General features: G+C 39.8%; 1 protein-coding gene across 8 annotated transcripts in view; it reads right to left on the bottom strand.

Moving 5' to 3' along the window:
* Nucleotides 1-23,729, bottom strand: part of LOC121897678 (FERM domain-containing protein 5) — a 60,945-nt gene that overhangs the window by 23,630 nt on the left and 13,586 nt on the right. The window lies entirely within an intron of this gene.

Here is a 23,729-nt window from a genome sequence, read left to right as displayed (position 1 = left end):
GATGTAATCACAGTACGATTCTGTTGAAAGTCAATCAATGTCAAATTCTCATCCAGCACTAATATATATAACAATCAATACATTGTTGAAAGAAATCAGTGTTTTGTAACAAATGAAATGAAGACTTAAGATAAAGATGTAGACTGTTATAAACTGCATATATGGGGTTAATTCTCAAACTGTCAGCCCATTACTGCAAATAAACTTCTAAAGATAACTCCAGTGGCTAATGGGGCGAAAACAAAAAAGCCTTGAGTAAAAAATAAACTTAATGAGTTCTGTGTCTTTGACACAAATCTATAAAAACTTCCTCTCCCATTGAGCCACAGCCAGCCAGTAATTATCACAGTCATTATCTAAGGAAGACAGGAGCAGATGAGGATAACAGATGATTTCTTCCAGGAAATAACTTGTACTGGATGCACTGGTCAGCGGGAGTGTATGAAATCACAGGTTTCATCTGATATCATTTGATACTGCTCCCAGAAGGATGTCAAAAGAAAATAGCGAAGCCAAATACTCCATGAAATGCGACAAACAAAATGGCTTATCTCCCTAAGGTATGGAACCAATTGATCAGCATATGGTCCGACATTGGCTGTCATTGTAATAGCTCAGTGGCAGCTCTTGATAAGGGTTATTAACTTATAGGCAGCCCTGGGCAGCTGAAGGAACACATGTAATGTATAGTGACAGAATATCTAAAGACTGTTTAAAATCACCAGCCATCAAAATAGGCTGCTAAAGTGACAACACTGACAAAGACATCATGATGTCAGAGTGATGACCCAAGGAACAAATCAGTATACATATAATAGCCTCTTAATCTTAGCTCAATGGTGAACAATGATAAAAGTCACAAGGGAGTGTACACAGAATACACATTTCTTTTTTGTAGCTTTAATTAAAATGAGAAAAGGCCTCCATGTTTAATGGCATACACAGATATAATGTGATACAAGATGACGCTGAGAACCAGAGAAACAGTCTGCAGAGCAGTGTCACCAAAAGTGGGCCATCAAAACATGATGGGAATGTGCAAGCGTTTGCCCCAGAAATGTGAGGAATTGAGAGAATAAGTAAAGCAAGAGAGAGCTGTGGATAGAGCAACATGGATAATTGCTTTTAAAGCTTCCGAGCGGTTAGATAGTTTGAATGGGTGAAATGTGAGTTGGCATTTTATGATTAAGGGAAAAATCCATGGGAGAGGAATGTTCTATTCAGCTAAATGCCAAGCCGTCTTCTCAAGACTGTCGCCGCTCAAAAATTATTTATAATTGATACGTTTTGCTCCGACCCTGTTTGACCCTGCTCAACGATGTTATGAACACTGTTAATGTGCTTTAACACAAATAAAAGCAGGGGAAATTAGTTTCAGAGAACTGGACAATGAGACTATCATCTGGTGAGATCAAACACGCTACAGAAACTAACAATCTGCAAGTTTGGAGGAAAGCTTTGTCTGCTAAGGCTTTAGTGAACAGGATGTTGAGTAATTATTGGGGAAAAAGGTGAAAATGGTTGAATTAAAAGTGATAATTAACTGTGTGATAAATTCATGTAAGCGAAAACTGCAAAGCACAGGATGTGTTACATCAGCCGAGGCAGCAGTATGTCTCTAACTGTAAGGCTAACAGACCTAACAGCTATGATATGTCCCATTGCTCTGCATCTACTGCCCCAAATCATGATTGTGGCTGCATTTAAGGAATGGCTTGTGTTACTTTAGCAGATAGCATTAGTAACTCATGAAACTTCCTTATAGATTTGCATCTTCAGTTTGAAGTGAAAGTGTTATTCTTTTTTCCCCAAATTGATCTTAAACTGGCACACTGCAAATCTTTTAAAAGCTAACCAGTACCAAATGTTTCTTAAACAAACCTTGCACTTAATATCTGCGTCACTGACAAGTTACAGTGTTAAAAAGAGGCCACATAGACCATGGTCATACTGCACATACTGCAGGTGAATATGGTTTTCCGTCTATTTAATCCTGTAATGTTCACAGACGTTTGGAAGGAGAGTGATGGAGGAGTGGAGTCTCTCTTTCTACTACTCTACATCTCTAAAGTGAATAGCATTCACAATAGCATTCACGGTTATTCATAAATAGCCATTACAAAACACTGTGTGAGCACGGTCCCTGAGATCCAAACAGGATGTACACTCAGCACCTGAAAAGTGGCTCTAGATGTGCGTTTGATGGAGAGTTGTTTGTGACGTGTGCCTAAATGATGCTGTTGTCTTCCTAGAGGCGAGAAAATGAATACGTTTCTCAATGAGGATTTCTGAGTCATTAGTCCTTCGGCACACCAGTGATGGATTTCACTGCCAGCCTGGTTCTAATAGCTTTTCTGTAACATTTCTCAGCTGCACATACAGTACAGCTGAGCATTGTGGGTGAACCTATTTCAAAATACACCCCATGTAGACAACCATGCAGAGCTAGAACCAACCTGTCATTGGATTGGTCTTTTTTCTAGCCAGCTTTACACGTTTTGTTTTCTTTAACTATCCACATCTCTGGTTAGCATACCGTATATATTTTTATTGATTTTCCCCCCCGAGTTGTTCCCCTTATTGCACGCCAGTTAGGTTTTTCTTAGTAAAAAGTGTGACAAATACCCCCAAAACAGAATGAGCAGCACAATTGGTGTCATGCTTGGGATTAGCATATAAACAATGCTTCATTTTTTGGCATTTGCACAGCCCTAGTGGTGATGCGCCAGTTCAGTCTCCCCAAGTGTAGAGAAAGGCTGTCGGGCAATGACTCAGTGTCGCTAATTCAGACTAAATCAGCCCCTCAGACCTGACATTTATTCTCATGTACTCTTAACCTCTACAGGAACTGGGCACTAGTACAGTATGCAGTAACTACATTTAGGTTTAGTCTACAGGCATAACACATTGTAGCAGACATGCACATTTGAGTTGTTGGCAAAGGCTGATTCACACATTGACAAATGTCTGTTGTTTATTAGTCCAACAGCCATAAGCAGTACAGTATTGGATTTCTTGGCAGGGGCAGCTGTTAGTGTTTGTGAGCCTTTAGTGGTTTGTCATCAGTCTCCATTTTATAAATGGCATTTAAGAACATTTCACTCTAACGGAAACTATTCCCTGTCTGGGTCATTGTGAGAAGTTACTGTTAAAAGCTGGACTACTTGGTCTACTAATTGGTCTCAGGCTATAACCTCCACAGTGTGCCTCAGCCCTGGGCTTTTTTTTTTATTAAACAAGGAAGCAGCCAGCTCAGTGAGCTCCAGCTTCATCCTCTTTTCCAAAGTTAACCTCGTGTCAGGCAAAGGAAGCTGGAGCCTACCAGGCACATCTTCATCACTGGCTCTTTGCAGCCTGCTGTCTCTAAAATATGCGTGGACACCCATCGGGCGTAATTGTTCCAGTACCGTGGCACCTTCTGTTTGGCATGATTATCAGTGATACTGTGCTGATGATATGAAACCCCTTCCTGCGAGGGTGCACACACTCGCTGGTTTCATCTCACAATCCCCTCCTGACTGTGCACTGATGAACTCTGATTGCCTTCCTGTGTCAGAGCATTTCATCTGCGCATTTACAGTCACTTTCGAACGAGACTCAATTTTCCACCTATTTATCACACTTGATAGTTTGCTTGCAAAACTGTCCTTTTTACTGTTACTTTACAGATCTGCTGACACAAACAAAACAGCTGGTTAAAGCATTGCGTGTCTGCTTCAATAAAATGCAGCCGTCAGATCTTTAATGAAAAGCAAGACTGCACGAGATAGAGGGCAGAAAGAAAAGGCTTACTGGGAAAGAAGAGAATTCATTTAGACACAGTTATCTTTTTACTGTCAAACTGTAATTTCCCCTCTGAATTCTTGGTCTTTTTCTATCATTATTGAAAAGGGATATTTCCCAGCAGCAGCCTCTCCTATTTTTGTGAAGAGGGCTGATTGAATGTGAAATCACAGGAGAAAACATCAGTTGGGAATGACCCTTTTACCACTTTACCTGTACATTTGACTGAATGAATCTGAATCACAGCTACAGTGTGAAAAAATTAAATGGAACACTATCCTGAATATTAGATCAGGATATCAAATTATCTTAAATCTGGATAGTGACTATCATTCACAGCAGCTTGCGCACCTTTCTTAAAATTACAGAACAATGACTATGTGTTTGGTTTGGATATCTGTGAAGGATGGTTTTGCACTTCAAAATCAGTTGGTTTGCAGTGAAGAACAAGCCTCAGGGCTCCATCTATAAAGATTTCCTCCCTGAGATTCACTCCTCCTCTGTCACATTAAGTTAGTCTAATGTGGGGCTACTTTGTCTAAACCAGTCAGCTCGTCTACGAGCTTAGAACCAGTGTTGACCAGAGAGGCAATGACAGACACATCACCAATAAGTTGCTTCAGTAGAGCATAATAGAGTTATGGTACAACCTGTTTATGTCTGGTTACATTGCACCTGTGGGAATGCATGTGAGGGTGAACAATTAGTAGGCAGAAATTCCAGAAGAGATCCTTTTGTAATGGGACACTTTCTTGTCTGAATGAGCTTTGGGGTCCGTGTTTGTACTGTTTTCTCAGGGGGACACCCACTGAACCAATCAAAAGGCTTAAAGGCTTTCTCATTGTCCTCAGTGTCTGTAGTGTATCTGCAAATCACAGATACAATGACTAGAGTCTCAGTGGTCAGAGCAAGGTGAGAGGCTCTTTCCCTTTTGCATTATTAAGAGCTTTTGAACACTATTGACTAATTTAACAACTTGGTAAAGGCCATGCATAGGTTGCAGACTGGAATTTACCAGTCAAAAGTTTGGACACACTTCAAGTGAATGAGAAGGTGGGAACGGGAACTTTTCACTGGTACTGTATATCTCAGCAAATGCATGATTCTCTAGTGTAAAAGCTCCTGCACTCAGGGCTTCCAACTTTCTTACTTTCTCAGAGCAGCACACCGATAGCACTGTGCAGCATATTGACAAGCGGCTTTAGAAAGCTAAAAATGGTATTGTGACATAAATCCCTGCTGCCTCAAGCCCAAAGCACACAGAAGGTTATTTGACAAGGAAACGTAAGTAAATGCACATTGGCCAGCAGGACACAGTGATAAGACGGCTCCAGAAAAGTAAAGGCAACACATTTAAAGAGAGCAAGAAGAGGCAAAGGCAGCAGAATCCTTTTGTGTTAATTCAAGCTTTTCTGTAGAGTGTAGGCGGAAGCTTCATTTTTGTGACTCTGCTGATGAAGTCACTTCCAGATGGAAAAATGTTTGCTCGACAGACACACTTGTTTGTCTGTGTGAGGGAGTCCTTGTCAGTCAACCAAAAATAACTTGTCAAAGATTAAAGATAAGCTCCTCTTTTTGGCTGGACTGGCCATAGACCAGTCCTAATACTCCAAATGTCACTGACTGACTGACTGACTCATTGAGTGATGAAGTTACACCATTGGTCAGCCGGCCCAGTGTTGGAGTTTCCCAATTGGCTGTTGCTCCTAAACACGCCCACACCTCCTCACAACCCCGTGGTAAGGTACTGCATTGGCAGATTTTGTGGTGAATGCAGCCTTACATGTAACCTAGGTATATGAATGGTACTAAAACAAAGTTTACTTTGCTTCACCATCATATTACAATTATTAATCTTACATAGCCACAAATAGATACATTACCTCATCACTATGCATCCTGCAGCAACAGCTATGTTTAAAAAAGAAAAATAGTATTAAAAATAAGTAGTGTCTTTCTTTCACATGCTTCCAAAACAAATGCACACGCTAGCCAAGATCTTTACGACACGAGGCGGTGGTGCTCATGGGAAATGCAGTCTTCATTTTGGGAAAACACTACTGCTTTTGTCCACAAGGGCCGCTAAAATCAACACAAAATGAAAGTTCTTTTGTAGTAACTTTAAAATGAGCAAAACACAAAAAATGTCAATTTACTGCTTTGATGCTGTCCATATTCTGGTTACATTTTTCCTTGTCGATAGTGCAAATAGACTACACAATAGGGGTAGGCGATATGGATAAAATCCTCTATCACAGTATATGTTATTTCATATTGGGAAATTAATAGATATTGTAATATGATACATTTTCTGGAAAATCAATTGAGAAACACTTAATGGACAAACTAACCAGGCACAACTGTGTGTTTTGTCTAATCCACCAAATGACAAATCTTACAAATCAAATTAATATGATTTAACCCTACCCTTGATGCAAGATCATAAAACCATAAACCCATCCTGCTCATTGATTTACAACATTGCCAACAATGGTCTAATACATCCAGAGATGTTAAAGGATTTTGCTACCATGGCAAAATCTCTGACAGTATACATTTATCTCATGGTATATATCATCATATCGCCTACCCCTCGATCATTATTAATTTACATTCAAGTTACCTAGTTGGACAAAGACATTTTACTCTGCTTGATAGCTGGATAAAATCAATGCAGGCACAGAGGATGTAACAAAAAAGATACTAGATGTTATTCTGTCTTTGCTGTAGTTGGAGGACATTTCAAAAGTTATGGATTTCTGCTTTAGAGCGTGATATTAATTATACCTGACCGATAAAGACAATCATATTGTTCTCTACAAAGTCACACAGAGTGATTCTGATATAGTACATCTTTGCAAACTGCTTTCAGTTGCCCCCTCGCAATGTGCCTTCAATACTTATGATGACATCCCACATCATTTGTAGCTGCATCTGACTCCAGCACACCAGAGGCATTCAGTGGACTGTAAATCAGTCTCTTCAGCTTTCTGAAGTAAATCATTGCTGCTACAAAATGTAACAACTGCTACCACCGTCTGGTGTCTACTTGGTGGATTAATGAGTACGTCTCTGAATATCTGGCTCTGTATGGTGTAAGAGCTGTATTTGTCTGACTGGCAGACAAGCCGGTTGATTGACTGGTGGAAAGATGCTTGAGCTCCATTTCTCAGAATTTGCACCCTCAGGCTGTTTTAAACATCTCATGCTGAGCATAGGGGCCCTCCTTGGTACCACTTCACCCTTTCCATTGTCTCCAGAGCCCCGGGAAAGATCACTTTCCAGTGGTGAATCCAGCCATAAAAATGCATAAAGCTGTTTGGCCCTGGAGACTGGCTGCCTGTGCACACAGGCGTGAAAGGCCCACCACTGCCCCTGCGTGTCAACACTCTAATGGAGGCCCAAGGGAGATGCAATCTTCTCAATAAATGATTCAGAAATACAAGGTTTTTATAGAATGCAGCTCTGAGTAGTTGTGACAAGGATAAATTTGGCTAAAGGTGGGTCATCAAACTTCCTGCTGACCCCAAGAATAAACTACTGTAAGAAACAACCGACATAGCAAAATTTATTTCGAAACTTATTTCTTCTCAAAACAATACTATTTATGTAATTAATGTCATCTGAAAAAAAACATATAATTATTATTGTAGGAAAGTTAATTTGAATATTGTGTAAAATGAAAATTTAGGGTCGTCGACAGAACACATGAAGAAACCTGTGTCTGTCTCCTTCAAAATGACTGACAGAGTGACTCTATCCCCCTTTATAGTGTGTGATACTTCAAATTAGGACCCATGGCAAACATGAACTACTGTTCATGTTAGATGAAATACTTTCATCTATTAAAACTTCATAGACAGAATTGGGTGCTTTTGACTGGGGTCCCGCAGGACCCCACTACATCGTTTTTTTTTTTTTTTTTTTAAAAAGCACTACTTAAAATGGAAACAGAAAATGAGATGAAGTCATTAGAAACAAACTGTTTGACAAAGTCATAAAGAGTTAAATGATTCCCTGGATGGGTTAAGATTGCCTCACTTCAGTAGTTCAGCTAAGATTAAAAAGATGAGGGTATTACATAAGGATTTAGAGGTTGCTGTAAGATTTTAATATTCATTGTAATTGTTTGTTTTTCCCAAGTATGTTTTTGTTGCGTGCTGCAGAGCAGACTTTTCAAATCAATCTGTATGACATGATATGATCCAATGATAACACCGTGAGGACAATAAAACCACATTGTTCACCGCAATCAATTACAGAGTTGAAGCAAGGTTCAAGTTTCTGCGAATTGATTTTTATATTGTAGTATGAAAAAAGCAGTGCTGCTCACTTTGAAAAATTGTCAGTAGTCATATACAGTATGCATGATTTGTTGTACATGGACGAACACACGCCAACACTCCCTGATGTTGATTACTATACTTTACACCAAGGTGAAATATCCTTCAAAAGTCTGATGTTCTTATTAAAGCCAAGTAATGCCTGGCTCCACTATAATGGGGGAAATTAGCAAATTATCTTATTGGACACACACAATTGGATCGCCTACCGGGAAGAAAGCTATTTAAATGCAGCTGAGCTCTCTGATGCCATATAAAACTGAGTAGTCTTTGAAAGCTCCCAAAGACTCTGAAGCAAGTCCTTGCAGTGTAGGCGACTGACCCATCAGGCCTTCTCACCAGTAAGAATGGCCCTAAAATATGTAAACCCTGTTTTGTTTTGATCTAATCTGATGTGATGTAATCTTTGGCTACTGTACTTCACACCACAGCAGGCACCATACACTCCAAACTGTCCCGACTGAGTTGGACTGACGGCACAGCAGCTCTCCTCTTAGTTCTCACCATTTTACAGACACAATAGCGAGCAGAATCATTTCTTTGAGATTGTGTTTTTTTTTTTTGATTATTTAGTACGACAGCCATGAAGAGTTTACCTATGAAAGCGAGGGCGGCTGCTGTCTGCAACTCACTGTGCTGCACCAAACATCGAGGGCAGGACAAGCTAAAAATCGCTGTCAAGTTGTTGGCTGGGGATTTGGAGTGACAGCTTATTTGAGAGATTTACTGCGGTGTCACTTATGAAGCGACAAGGAGGAGTCTCCCTATTGGCTAATCCTTTACACTATTACATTGGCCTCGCTTGAATGATTTTCTTTGATCCAGGTTTTTAATGAGGACGAAAGTAAACAAAGTGGACATCCAATGAAGGAAACGCGAGAATTAACTTGATCCTATGACAAGGCTGCTCTATCCTCTTCTCAAAAAGGATATGGTATAAACTGTTCACAATGTGTGTGCTCTAATGCTAAGCTCTCGCTATGTACAGTATGCCAAGTTCAACTTCAAAAGACATGTCATACAATAAAATTTCATGACACCCAGGAGATCTACGATATATTGTTTAAGCAACATGTGAAAACAGGGATGACAGATTGCTTTGAAATATTTGCTGACAGGTGCTCTAACGTATTAGTTTGTAGAGAGGAAGCTGAGCTGAATACATTTCAGCCTCATATATATTTTAATCTCTTTTTAGGAAGTATAACGACATGACACAAAAACTGGTACTACAATAATTATGCCTTTCACACAGATGAACTTGGAATATAGCAATAGGAAACGCACCTTGATGCCATGTAAGAGCAGCAGATGCATAATGTCTTTGTCTAGCTGTGACAGATACTATGATGGTGTGTGTGTCACCTGCATGAATCAACCGAGTTTAAAAAGAGTTTCTTCTATCAGCTTGTTCACGTTAAACAAGAGCGGTTTATGAATCTGATCACGAACCCAGTGACAGCGGCCGCCTCTCAAGCTAACCTTGTCTGAGGTTAACCACGGACAAAATGAAGAAGAGCATAACTTAATTGGTTTGCATGCTTAATTAAAAGCGGGTATTTTGAGAGCTATCTGATTGTACAGCTAATATAAATTAAGCCTCTTAGGATGAATCTCCAGAAGTGGAGCAAAAAATAGAACTTTCAAAAGGCAGTTATGAGAACTCTTTTAGCCGCCTTTCAGTTTCAGTCTCATCCAGCTTAGCTTGTTCTCCTCAGGGGAGACATGGTGCTGATTGTCTTACGGCCCTGCAGGGAATAAAGGTTAAAAACGTCCCATGCAATCATATGGGATCCAACAGCATCATGACGTAAGACAGAGCAGAGATGGAATATCTCTAAGTGTTTCAGCTGTTTGTTTTTTGTCAGCAGTCAAATTAGTGGTGCAGCGCAGGTAAGAGGACGATACATTAACAAAACCAACACACTGTAAAACACATAATTAAGTGTTTCCTCAAGCTTTTAGCTGACACAGCCATTTCAAACACATTTTGTTGCGTGACCCCAGAATTGTGGCCTTTCCAAAACCATAACTGACAATCTGAGTGAATTCCCATAACCACTTCCCTCAACCTCCTAACACTCCACACAAACCCGGAGGGACAAACATGGCCTTTTCTCTCCCTGTTATTCATGCTATGTGAAAATATTGTCCTTCATAAGCTGATCAGACAGCAGTCGACAGTGAGAGAGACAGGAGGGAAGTTGCACACAGAATCTACAAATATCCGATGTACTTTTTTCAGCACCGGCTTCTTATTCTCGCAGCTTTCCATGGAAATTATTGCACGTTCATAGCAGAAGGGGTTTAGCATAATTCTGGCGCACATCGGCCTAAGCACTAGGTGTTAAAAATATTTCAACTTTTATCAAAACAGAGCTGTGCTTCAAACATGCTTTCAACAGTCTCATAGCAACAGCGGTATGAGCAGCACTGCTTTACAAGCCTCTCTTACTCAGGGTCTTACTCTTCAATGCATGCCCTGTGAATAAAAGTAGGCGACTGCTTGCAGAACGTACAAAATGTAAAGATAGCACTTGGTCGTCTTAAGCAACAGAGGCTCAAATTCATCCTCAGCTGTCTCCCACACAGCTTACATAAGGTATTGATTTGAGTGTGCCAGACTTCAAATGGAAAAACAGGTGAGTAAGATATTGATAAAAATATTATCAAAGAAGATCTGTTTAACTCAGAATTATTAATTTTAATCGCTCATGGCAACAAACTAGCGTCTCAAGATCGGGAAGAAGGAGCTCTTCAAGAATCATTTGCCTGGAGCAAAACAATAAGGCACCTCCACCTGGACATGCATTACCAGAAATTTAAGATATTAGCAAAGAATTGTTAAGACGCAAGTAGCTGCTATCATAAGAAAAGACAGCAAGCAGAATTTATGTCAATTTGTTTTGAGCTTAGAGGCATTATATTATTATCTGGCATCAATTGTACAGTCAAAATGGATGATGAAATGGCAATGACACTAAAAGATTGTCACATTTCAAATACCTTGAAGAGAACAAAGTCTTAAAATTGGAAGATTTGGAAAGAGACAAAAGCATGTTCACCTGCTGCTTGTGAGTTGAGGACATCATCACCTCAGCACATACATACACCCACCCACCATCTCTCCCTGGCACACACACACACACACACACACACACACACACAAAGCCAGAGAGCTTATATGCCTCAATATATCCAAGTTCCAATATCTGCCTCCTAAAAATACTATACTGGAACATTAGAGCAAGACTGCATGTGCACTTTCCAAGCACATAGAAAAAGGAGCAGCTGTTCAGGTTAACACTATTTTTTCCTTCTTCCCAATGTGTTACAAAGAAGACATTAATGTCAAAGTGTGATACCATAATAAAAATGCACTTGTGCTGGTTTCACCACTAAAGTTGTTATTAGTTTAAACATTGCTTTATCTGGAGTTTCAGCTTAATTCAAACAATATGTACAGTAGCTGATGCCTTAAACTGCGGAGTCAAAAAAAATGTTTATCCCAGAAAACTAGTCATCTATGAAAAAACTGAATTTTGCACATTGCTACTCTGAAAAGTACTGAAGTTCAATATCTGTAAAAATCATGTTGGCAGTGACAGCAAACGTTCTCTCAAATCAGTTTCTGTCCAACTTCAAGAACTGTCACATTAGTTTGGCTCAGCCCATCTTCAAGGAATGTGTGAAAGTATGTGTGTAGCTGTGTTGAGAAGAAATAGTATACAGCTTAGTTCAAAATATTTTATATAGCGAACATGACTGCTGCTTACTGTCTTGAAATGTGCCCACACTGTTTTTGTGTTGCTTTGATACATAATTACTGGATAAAGGGAGTTTTAGTTTATGATCAAAGATACTGACAAGCATGAGGGGGATGTTTTATTGTTTTCCCTTAAATTCAGTATTTAGTCTCTGCAACGTTAGATCATTATAGCCTCTGAAACTGAGTTTTAAGCTAAACTTATGCTGTCAACACATAAAATATTGTATTGCACACTTCAGTTAGATGTAACATTTGTGATGCATTTTTCCATTTTAAATTCTTAACTGCAATCATGTATTATTTTCTTCTCTTTGTTTTCTTATAAGATTCTTACTGAAAATAGATTTATAATAAATGCTGAAAATTTGTGTAAAGAGATAATGAATATACACAGAGAAGTACACCAGAAATGATTTCTATACAACTCACAGCAACTATCTATAGAAACACATTACAACTTATGGAAGTCATAATGCAGCAATGATAGCAACATTTGTCCAGATCAACATTCTTCTTCTGAGTATGAAAATCCTCCACTTCTAATTACGATAGCTGCATCTTCACAATTGAAAACGAGTATCTTTACAAGAGTTTTCTACTTAACTAGGTAAAATTTTCATCTACTGTAATGGCACAGTGGAAAAAAGTAGGCTGTCAGTGTGGCAAAAAACAGAGTGCTCCTTGTTTTTCCCTTTTGAATACCCAACTATGAGTAGTGCTAAAAACTGTTCTCACAGGCAGTCACTGACAGTCAACAGTCACTGAGGAATACAGACAACCAAATTAATAATAAGAATAATTTAACTGGGAATACCAGAAGGGTTTTTTTCTTATGCATAACTTGGTTTCAAGAAAACTTTCCCAGAAACTTTCCATAATGATGACACAGAGCTGAGATGGTATAATGTCAGTGCAAAAACCCCTCTCATGCAACGTGCAAAATATTCATTATTAATTTACTGCCTGATCAGTCATTCTTTAAGCCTTTAAAATGCTGTGATGGATGTATCAGTACTCAGGGGATGCAAATAAAATCAGTGTTGGGTTACATAAGTCAGGTTTTCTGTTCTCTGGTCTGAAAGCATCGACTCTTTGCAGAGACAGAGAGATGACTGGTGAAAAACGACAGGTCAATACCCTGACAAATACATCTTACTCAGCGATTGATTATTTTTCACAATAGGCGAATAGCAAATTAAGTAATGACAAAGAGAGACCGTGAGAGTTTAACACCACACAACATGTCGATGCAGGACAATTAAATGGTCTCATGGAGAGAAATATCTACAGTGACTATCTACAGTAAGGATCTAAACCAGTGACACTGCCCAAATTATTATAGATTATAAGCAGTTATAATTCACTTTTTCTACTCTGCTTTTAATTGGTTAAATTTCCTCTTTGTCATTCTAATAAAAACTAATACTCCTTTCATTAAGAAAAGTTGAAATTTCCTCAGTTTTATTGCAAACAAAAGGTTCCTTGATAACCTTAAATGTGTCTTGAGGCCTCAGAGGCTTTTATGTGCAGGTCCAGGCTTTTTGAACACCTTGACTAGTGCAGAGAGTGACTGAATGAGGCCAGCGAATTGATGCTGCAGGTAGAATGAAATGGGAGGCCGCTGATTGACAGAGTGGAGATGTGACATCACCCCAGAGGGGCTGATGGGAGTGCAGGTGAATGCTGGTCCAGACAGCCCAGTCTGAACCTCGTCGGTCAAACAAATAGCATTCTGGCCCTGGAGCATCTTTAACCATCAAAAGGAGGGCGAGTTCAGGAAAGCCACTCAGTATCATCAAAATACCTTCAGCTACTGTTCCACTTTCTTGCTAACATCATTTCGTCTCAGGCTGCAGGATATGGACAGGGTACGTGGTGTGTAATGGATGTACTGAACACTTCAATCACATATTTTTTTAAAAACCTGCATTTGAAATATATGGATTCTGAAGTGTTTATCAAGAACATTGAAAAATTAACATCCTAGGCTAGTTCAAATACTTCCATGTGTGTGCATGCTGCTGCATCATTGTAAAGGCCTTTCATTTGTGCCTCATCATGACCTGCTTTTGCCATAATCGCCTGGAAAACTTTTACTGTAAAGCAGCTGCAGGCAAATAATGTACTGTATTCCAGCTAACCTGGAATACTTAGCTCAACTCTTTTATTACATTTTCTGTCATTTTTGTTGGTGGTTCACTTCATATTGCACTAGATAAATGGAAATCTATTTTGATGTGTTTTGTCATTTTGCAGGGCGTTTCTAAATCTGCAGCCATGACAAAAATACATCCTACAGTCTTAATCATATCAGCTTCTTGTTTCACAATTAAGAAAGTTATGTAATTCTGAATAATGCTACCTAAACTATTGTTTATTAGTTCCTGCTTTGCTTTAAAGGCCACACACCTTGTACATCTGCCTCCCAACTCAAAACCCACAGCGAATACACTGATGCGTTGCCAGAGAGAGTTGAGGGAATGGCTCATCTCAGCCTCCATGCCCTTTTAGAAGATGGACAGCAAGCAGGGAAATCAAAAAGCAGACATAGTCTGGCGGGTTGAGCGTTGCACAAACTAGTAAAGCTGTAGCGAGGAAAAGGCTGGGTCACTTCACAGTGAGCAGCCAAGAGGAACAGATTGCTTCTGCTCTGCATGATCACAGTAGGGACTGGCCTGAAAGGGGTCTTTGTTTGCCCAGGGGGAAACTAGAATGGCATGGCTTGGCTGCACAGGGTGGCATGTGGTCTGGTGTAACTGGGACCGGGGTGGCGTGGGAGGCTTCACTTTTTGCTGCTGGCCCTTTCCCCACTGTCTTTCCAACATCTACTCAGTCATGCAGCTCTGGAAGCGATGATGTCATCCAGAGCCGCAGGCAGTGGGCAGCCTCCCTGGTGAGTCTTGCTAAAAAAAAAATACTGCACAAAGTCTGAGATTTAAAGAGAGATTCAAATATTCTTGTGTTTATGATCTTATTGCTCAGGGCCTGATAGATATGCTAGAAACACAACAGCTTTCCACTGTTAAATTAATTTGCCAAGTCATCCTTAATGTTAATTTGCAATGCATTTGTGGTGTGCTCACATGCAGAAACATTTCCCCCAAATCCCAGTGGAGGATGGTCAGGGACCAATTAGCAAATGCCAAACACAGAAATTGTAACTACAAAGTAAAAACTTAAAGAAACAAATCATCCCATCTGTTCGCAGTATTACTCCTCTCTCTACTCTCTACTCTTAAATGCTAAATAAACAGTTTCTCCTCTACACAACATGATAGGAGGGAGTACTGAGCTGAAGATGACGTCTACATTGGTGGGTTTGGGAGAGAACATCCATCACCTCATAATAAAGCACACAGAGTGCAGTGGTCCCAGAAGCAAGAGGTGTGTCTTCACATTATCATCACCTTCTTCGACCACTGCGCTGCTGCTGCTGCCACTGCTGCTGCTGCTGCAACTGAGCTTCAGATGGATGAGCTGTTATGAGATGAAAATCTCACAGCCCATAAGATGAGAACCTCCCAAGTCAGCAAAGAAAAACTGCAACTGGGAAGTATGCTGATGGATTTGTCAGCATATTTATGGCTCTGGGGTGATTCTGACTGCAAGCCATCCAATGACAGGGATAATGACAGAAAAAAGGGATTCACTGGAACTATACATTTACATAAAACCTGCAGATGCTTGAAATCATTTTGCTGACACATGTGATGGAAGTCTGGGAATTTTGCAACTTGTAAAGACAGCAAAATCAGCGACAAGAAAGTCAACTGAAGTAATTGAAAAGGAAAAACTCACATTTGCTTTTACATTCATCCTTTAACAGGGATTATAATTAATTAAAAGTCAAATTTGAAAGAAATCGAAAGAAACCAGACACAAGATAATTTCAAACGGAATGTCTGACACATTCAGTCACGGCGTTTGCTTCAAACAGTTGTTGCTGTATTTCATCTGGAAGAACAAGGGGCTTGGGTCGACTTTCAAAAGTGAAAAGAGCCGAGTTGTTTTCATCCCACAGAAACAACACAGCCACTAAATCTGTTTTAATCCTGCCAAACAAGGCTTTGCTTCTTTTTTGACTTTCCCTAATTAATAAATACTTGTAATCAAGCTGTAATCCTTGTTCTGGGATGAATGAGGGGGCATAAAACCACCCGTTCAATTTTAAAACTTGAATTCAATGACAGGAAAGAGACAGACAACATTGATCTGTGGTATGGCCATGTCACTAGGGCCATATATAACACTTTGCTAAAGCTTCAAGATATGCACATGACCACGTTGAAGTCAGAAAAGGCCAGAGGAACAGATACTTAGATATGTTTGGTTCAGTGGAAATGCAGTGAAGGTTGGCTGCTCAGAAAAAGAAACAAAACGTTGACTTGGATGGACGTACACACTCACATAAGCACGCACACACATACAACAACCATCAGTAACTGGCTGTCTGCTCCAGTGACAGTGACGAATGAAGCTAAGCTGAAGAGGGTCTTTAGGATGATGCATCGCCTACTTAAATACCAATTGTCATTGCTGAATGTGAATGTAAAACAATAACAATAGACTTATTTCAATAACAGATAATCAGTCATTATTAGTTATTAGCATTATCATCATCATAAGCTTTATTTATGTTGGCCTTCGTATTACTCATTACAAGTGACTGTACCACAAAGGGTAAATCAGGTTGGTTATTAATCATAAGGTTGGTGGGTTGATCCTCAGCCGTGTTCACATGCTCCAGTGTCCTTGAGCAAGACACTGAACCCCAAGTTGCTCCCAATGTAGGTGTATGTAAAAAAAAAAGAAAAAAAAAAAAAGTAAGTTGCTTTGAACAAAAAGTGACAGGCTTTCTTGTCGTGATGATGGGGATTTCGTTCTTGATTCATGAACACGCAATGTCATAACACAATACATGGAGGTTAACAAATTCCCTTGAGAGAACTGTAACCTTGAGTCAAACTCACTAGAAAAACCCCTTTAAGAAAAAAGTCCTCTAAACTCTGCCGTGGAAGCCCAGAGAGAACTGGATCTCCCGCAAACCACCAGCCTTGAGCCCAAAATGCTGATCTCATTACCACCATGTAATCAGCCTTTTTAATGATCAGGGCCCCCCTTTCAGCCTCCCTCGGATCACGTCATCCATCTGCTCCACTGGGATTCAGTCCTACTCTCCTAGCCCTGAGCCCACTGGAGCACTGGCGCTGGATTAGGCGAATGTGCTAATGCTGCACCCTTCAGGCGCTAATTACTGTACCAGAACAAGTGGATTTTCATCTGCAGGCTGTATTGCTCACTGTGGAGTGCCGCCACTTGCTGTTGTTTTTCATTCTTTACTGGCACGCTGAATTTGTAAATACAGGAAGGGAAGACAGCAGTTTGTTTGGTGAGCCGAACTGAAAATCTCACAGATAACAGGTCTGATACCCAGCTTGCATGTCAACCATGGCGATGAATCACCAATTGGGTGATATGATGAAAAAACAAACGGAAAAGCTTAGCATAAACATGGCATAATCATAAAATCATGAATATAATAACATCTAGCTCTGTCGTGATGAAGTTGTAATTAGTGTTATTTAAGGAGAGTGAGGAAGTGCACCGTGAGGTGAGACATAGCTGGGAGCAGAGAGAGTTTGGGCACACAGCACACCTGGAGAGCAATGACGAAATGAGCAGTTGCCATGGTGATGAGGTGCTACAGCACCCCAGAACTTCAAGGACATGGAAACGTCATTTTTTCCTTGGCTGCTACTCAGGAGCACCAAAGATAAATGAGAACATGAATCATAACTTAAGAGCATTTTATCAAGCTATTATCAATCAATTTTGATGTTAATCATGTGTGTGAATGTAAAGGCATTTTGGAGAAATCAAGAAACTCCTCATTTCTACATAATATTTCATATTAAAAGATATGTTTGAGTACATGTCCGCTGATGCCTCAGAAAAGCACGTTTCACACCAGAAGGATTATTATTCACATACGACATACGACAGAAAGTAGGGCCACATCTTTATGGTTCATTGGACTAAATTCTAAAAGCGGAATGTTTTTCTATAATCCTCTCGGGCTAACAGTTACATAAAACATCTTGATTGAGAGAAATAATCCACTACTGGATATCAGAACAGGGTCACAGAGAAATAAACCTCCATAGTGGGTTGTGATCGAAACATAACAGACTGTGAGCAGAAGGAAGTGGAGATGGGAGACACAGAGGAGCAAGAGAACCTGGATTAGACCTGCACAGCTGCAACTGACCACTATCTCTCTATAGCTGTTAATGCTCAGAGCTGAAAATCTACTAATATGTGTGAGATGATTATGGGTCTTCTATTTCCATAAATAAGAGCAATAACAGTGTGATGTAAACCAGCTTTCAATACCGCTCATATACTCTGTGCATTAAATTTCAGCTGCCTTCGCCTCGGTGGGCTAATGGTTAAGATGCATATACATAATCACAATGGCAACAGTTTGACTTCCGGCCGTGGGACCCTCGTTGCGTGTCATACCCTTGTCTCTCTCACCCTGTGTTTCCGGTCTTTCTCCACTGACTGTCAAATAAAGGCAAAAAAATGCCAAAAAGATAATCATAAAAAGAAAAAAAATCAGCTGCCTTTCTTTGACTTTATTCTTTAAAAGGAATGAGACATCCATCTGTCTTTCTCTGGTGTTGATACACTGAAGGATTTGTGACCATGCTCAAATAATATTATATTGTTGGTGCGGTGCCCCCTCTCCCTTTCTCTCAGAGCCTCCCCACGGTGACTCATCAGCCAATAACCTTGACAAATGACCTTCAACACCCACACTCAGCATAGCAACACCGACATGATTTACAAAGCACTACAGAATTGGCCTTCATTTCCTTCCATCTGTCATTTTCCCCATTATGTAGGTCTCCAAACATTTAAATACTCATGATTCACCTTCTGAACATTACCAGGGCTTCTGATGAAAGCTGTGGGTTTGTGCACTACAGGAATGTTATATTGCCTGACTCAATTTACAGCAAATGTCATGCTGTACCTGGCTTGGCTGGTGCAGTTTTTCTGATCAACCTGGCCAACCTTCTGTATCTGGGTTTTATACAGTTGAGGGGTAATTATATGCCGCAATATCTAGTTTCTTTATATCTGTGTTAAAACGAATAAAGATTAACGTCAGTCATGAGAGAAAACAAAACCACGACTACCAGCCACGAGTACGCGAGGAGGAAAAGTGGAGCAGTGCAATATGCCAAGCGCTATCCTGAGGGACAAATGAAATGTGCACCATGTATATTACTGCCAAAAATGCCTGTGTCTGTTTGATTTGAGCCAAAGAAACGTACTTGTGTTGAACACCTTGTGTAGTTTAGAGGAAAATGTATTTCAGGATCCTCTGCTGTTCTAAGTATAGATTTACCAGTACTTCAGATATAATGTAAAATTAGTAGACATGGCATGCAAATCAAGGGGTGCATCACTGTTTATTACGAGTAACTACTGTAGCTGTCCAGTCATGACAGAGAAAGAGCAGATTCTTCCAACACACATTGTCTTGTGCAACACAGGTGTAAACCAAGTCTCCCAAGACACCACTGTGGTACATGTGCAGCCTTGTGCCCAAAGACTCTTTAACATACTGATCTGTTACAAAAGAACCGACTGAGAATCACAAACAATCAAAAATGGCTTTTTGACTTATTGCAAATTGAACAACTATTTACATAAAAGCCACCAAGAGTCATGTGGGACAGCAGACAGAGGGAGACACTAATGCGCATGCATTATGGACATAGAAGTAGAAAGCAATAGATAACCTTTTCCACATAGGGTAGGGCAGCTCTCACTGTGAAAGGATGGAATACTCTTTTCCTCATATAATGTTTAAAACATCCATGGTGTAGACATAATATACATGACATACAGAGCTGAGGTTTCAACACAGATGTGCATCTTTCTACACACACAGACACAGAAAGCATTTGTGTTGTTTAGCAACAACTGTGCCCTGGAACAGAGATGCTAATATACCCTTTTCACTGCAGATGTTTTGACTTGTCTTAACAGGAAAAGGACGGGTGTTACTAATAACATTAATGACGGCTGTGTTCGGTTTAGGTGTGACAGTAAGCTTTACCAGCTTGAGTGAACTGCATTCAGCCATTAATTAATGTAACAAGTTACACCGCTGATGGACAAGTCAAAGTGAAAGCCATAACAAAGGGCTAATTTGCAGTACATAAAACATAATATAAAGTTTTGCTGACCCTCCACAGGCGTTGCCTTGTGTGCTCTGGTTCAGAGACATGAGTCTTAACGATAAATCAAATCAAGGTGATGCTTGCAGTGAATGAAGTGGGCAGTGAAGTATTGACTGCAAAGTGAGGCCAACCGTCACAGAGCAAACAGGGCCTGACAGCTAGGTGGTAATTACTGCACCATTCGCAGAAGGGCACAGCCTTGGCAAAGACTCAAACACTCGTATTCTGCCCACACTACAGTTCAGAGAGATGAAAGTTCAAAACTCAAAGAAATATCAGAGACTAGCAATATGCTGATTTCTGTCAAATTAGCAATCATTAACCTTGGCTTTGGTCAAGGAGAAGCGGCTTACATTTAGTTTCATTAATGTAGCCGGCAGTGCATTATGAATTTCCTAGTATAGAAATATCTGAATATCCAACATCCTCACTATTCAGTCACAAATACATAATTCATATATTCACTCATCTATTATTTATCCACTTGAAACTTTAAGAAACAGCCTCTTTGAAGCAATGATGTAATTAATGCAAAGGACACAGGAAGTATCACATCATCTTCTTATAATTTCATCATTTCCCTGGTGGCTGAAATGGTGACAAACTTGTTTTATGGATTGCTGTACTGTTTTTTTTTTTTTTAACTTTTCTTTAGGACAATTACAAATCAAGACGATAGAGGTTGGTGATTGAGGGATGAAAAACTACACTAATGCAGTGAAGTAAACATTCCTTCAAAGAAAAATAAATGTACTTTAGGCAGTTACACAAGATTTTTAGCAAGTGGATGAAGAATAATCTCGACTTGATACGTCCTACAGAACACAACGCTGTGCAGCAATGACTGCCACCACTCTACATCATTACCAAGCCAGCAGCAACAGTCTGAGTCTGCTCCCACCCGAGGAGAGGGGTAATGGGATGTCCTGAAGGGGACTGCTGGGGGGGCTTTCCATAAAGCTCTGCTGCCACTCTTTAGTTAGCTACTCTCATTAATTATAAAGGCAAGTTAATGTCTTCTGTACAAAAGAGGCATTTCAGGAAAGCCCAAAGGAGCCAAGAGTGAGAGTTGTGGTCAATGAAAATGCTGAAACAAGACCTTTACCTCTCTGCTGAACACTACAGTGAGAAGGTATAAGCAATGAACTGAGTCAAACCAGAGAGATAAATATCTATTCGGAGCTCAATCTCAGTATCATTCATATTAATAAAGTCCAATGGTTACAATACTTGCTGAGTAAGCCATTTACTTTGCAAGTCAGGCTACAAGACTCACTCTTCTCACTAGTCTTCTTCAGCCAATGTGTAGTGTATAGTGGCAAAGGGAGCTCAAAGGCACAATGAAGAAAACGTGTCCATTTTAACAGCACATATGCATTTAGAGAGTAAAATATCTGAAAATAAATTAAACACCAGTAAGATTCACCAATCTGATATAAAAAAAAATATGCTGCAAATACAAAACACAAGTAAATAGAGAAATACTGCATTTTTCCAGGGGAAACTAAAAACTGATGATGATGTAAGTAATTAGTAAAAGGCTAATGATAGTAGTATACCCAATATCTCCAATAATATTGGAATCACAGAAATCAGAATGTTAAAACTAAAATAAACATTGTTGGTTCATTTTCAAACATCACTGACAAGTGGTCAACATATTGTATGTGTGCCAGTGTTTAGTATCCTCTGGATATTTTGTGATGTGTCCGACCTGCAGCGCTTTTGTATTTGCTTGTGTTTTGGGTATCTGAAGCTATTTGTTTATGTCATGTTTGCTGTGTTGCATCTTGCTCATCTTGTTATGTCATGATTGTTCTTGCCATCAGGCCAGCCTAAAAAAGGGCAACTGAAGCATCAGCTTTGTGCCGAGTTGTGAGTCTTCTATCAGAGAGGCCACAGGCTCCAGATTATGCAATGTGTTAAACTGAGACTGAGACTCCTTTGGCTTGAAAGGCAATAAAACTGTGGCACAGATTGAGCAATACAATCAATCCAAGATACTCTATATCATACTAGATCTTCCCAGAGCGTTTGCATGCAGAGCACCTGCAGATCAGATGACAGTCACAGAACGTGTTCATGATGCATTAGCTTTGCATTGTGCCTGAGGCAGCATGTGTGCGGAGGTGTATTGATTATTTTCTGTACCTGCACCGAGGAATGACTAGTGCTAAAAATAGCTCACCACAAACGGGACCACAGCATCAGCAGTATCCCCACAGCCCACAGGATGCCTACTAATCTCTAACGACTGGGCTGATCCACACTTAATTGCATTCGAATTAGGAGAGCTCCTGTAACACATGGGCAATTATAGTATAGGGAAACAAGCTTTACAATTTTACAGCTTTGCCTCATAATGACCATACCACCTTTCCTTGGTATATCAGGTCAGTGACTGCAAATAATGAAAAAACATTCTCCTTAATAATACATCAGAAGCTGAATATTTTATCCAATCTTATAGATTTTGAAGATATTATGAAAACACAAAGGAATTGAGAAGATGAGTAAAGGTTAAAGTGTCTTCTTACCATTTCATACGACATAAAACATTATCGAAATGGTTTTTCCCCTCTCGCACAGTAAACGCAGCCAAAGAGGCCCGGGGCAAACAATCACTCTTCCCTTCCCTTTCCAAATGAGTTAGGAGACTGACGTGCTGAGTAGCTGTGCAAACAGCCCTTTATTCCCCTCAGCGGCACCTGTCTCCTACCCTGGGGACAGTGGGGAGCTCCATGAACACCATTTATTGAGGGAAGCACCACTGTTGAAACAATCCCCTCCAGACTGCTATTCTGCTACCATATGGCACACCTCTGTCTGTGTGCTCAGCCAAAACAAAGACACAGAGCTGCCACCAATAGCTGAAATCATTTTCTTTTCTTTGTACAAATTCTGTTGATTTTCAGGCGGCACCGCAGCTCATATCATGGGCACACAATACGCAATGAGAAAAATAACAGTGCCAACAAAATTATTTTAGAGCCACAAAAATATCATCTCAGTATTTGGTTACATGGCTCTCAAAGTCTACCGATTTACCATTTACAAGTTCAGAAATTGGAGAGTGTAATATGTTTTTCGCAGCACAAATGCAGGACTTTCTGCCTATTTACAACTTGTGTGTCAATCACAGCAGTGAGAGGAATTTATTGATTTTTTTTTTAATCATGGTGTAAATGCCACAAGTTGTAAATTTAAAAGGCTTTCAGAAATTTGACTTTCACACTAGTGGACACAATGTTGTTATAGTTATTTTCTATATATAGAAAATTTGGCCTTACTTAAGGTTACAATTTAGGATTATTTTCATTATCTATTAATCTGATGATAGTGATTTTCTAAGTCTAGTTTATGGAAATGTCACAAAAATAGTGACAATGGCCATTACACATTTTGAGAACCCAAGGAGACATCTTCAAATGTCAAGTTTTGCCCAACCTTCAGTAAAAAATAAAAAGATATGCCAAAATATCTTAAATTCAAAATCATATAAAATGCCATTTCTGCTTGATCACACAATGTAATGATTAATCAATGCAGTCCTGTCAATTGACTTACTGATTAATC

This window comes from Thunnus maccoyii, chromosome 5 (genome assembly GCF_910596095.1).
Source record: "Thunnus maccoyii chromosome 5, fThuMac1.1, whole genome shotgun sequence".
NCBI classification, from domain to species: Eukaryota; Metazoa; Chordata; class Actinopteri; order Scombriformes; family Scombridae; genus Thunnus; species Thunnus maccoyii.
Note: the sequence above shows the minus strand (reverse complement) of the source record. Positions and strands in the feature narration are given on the sequence as shown.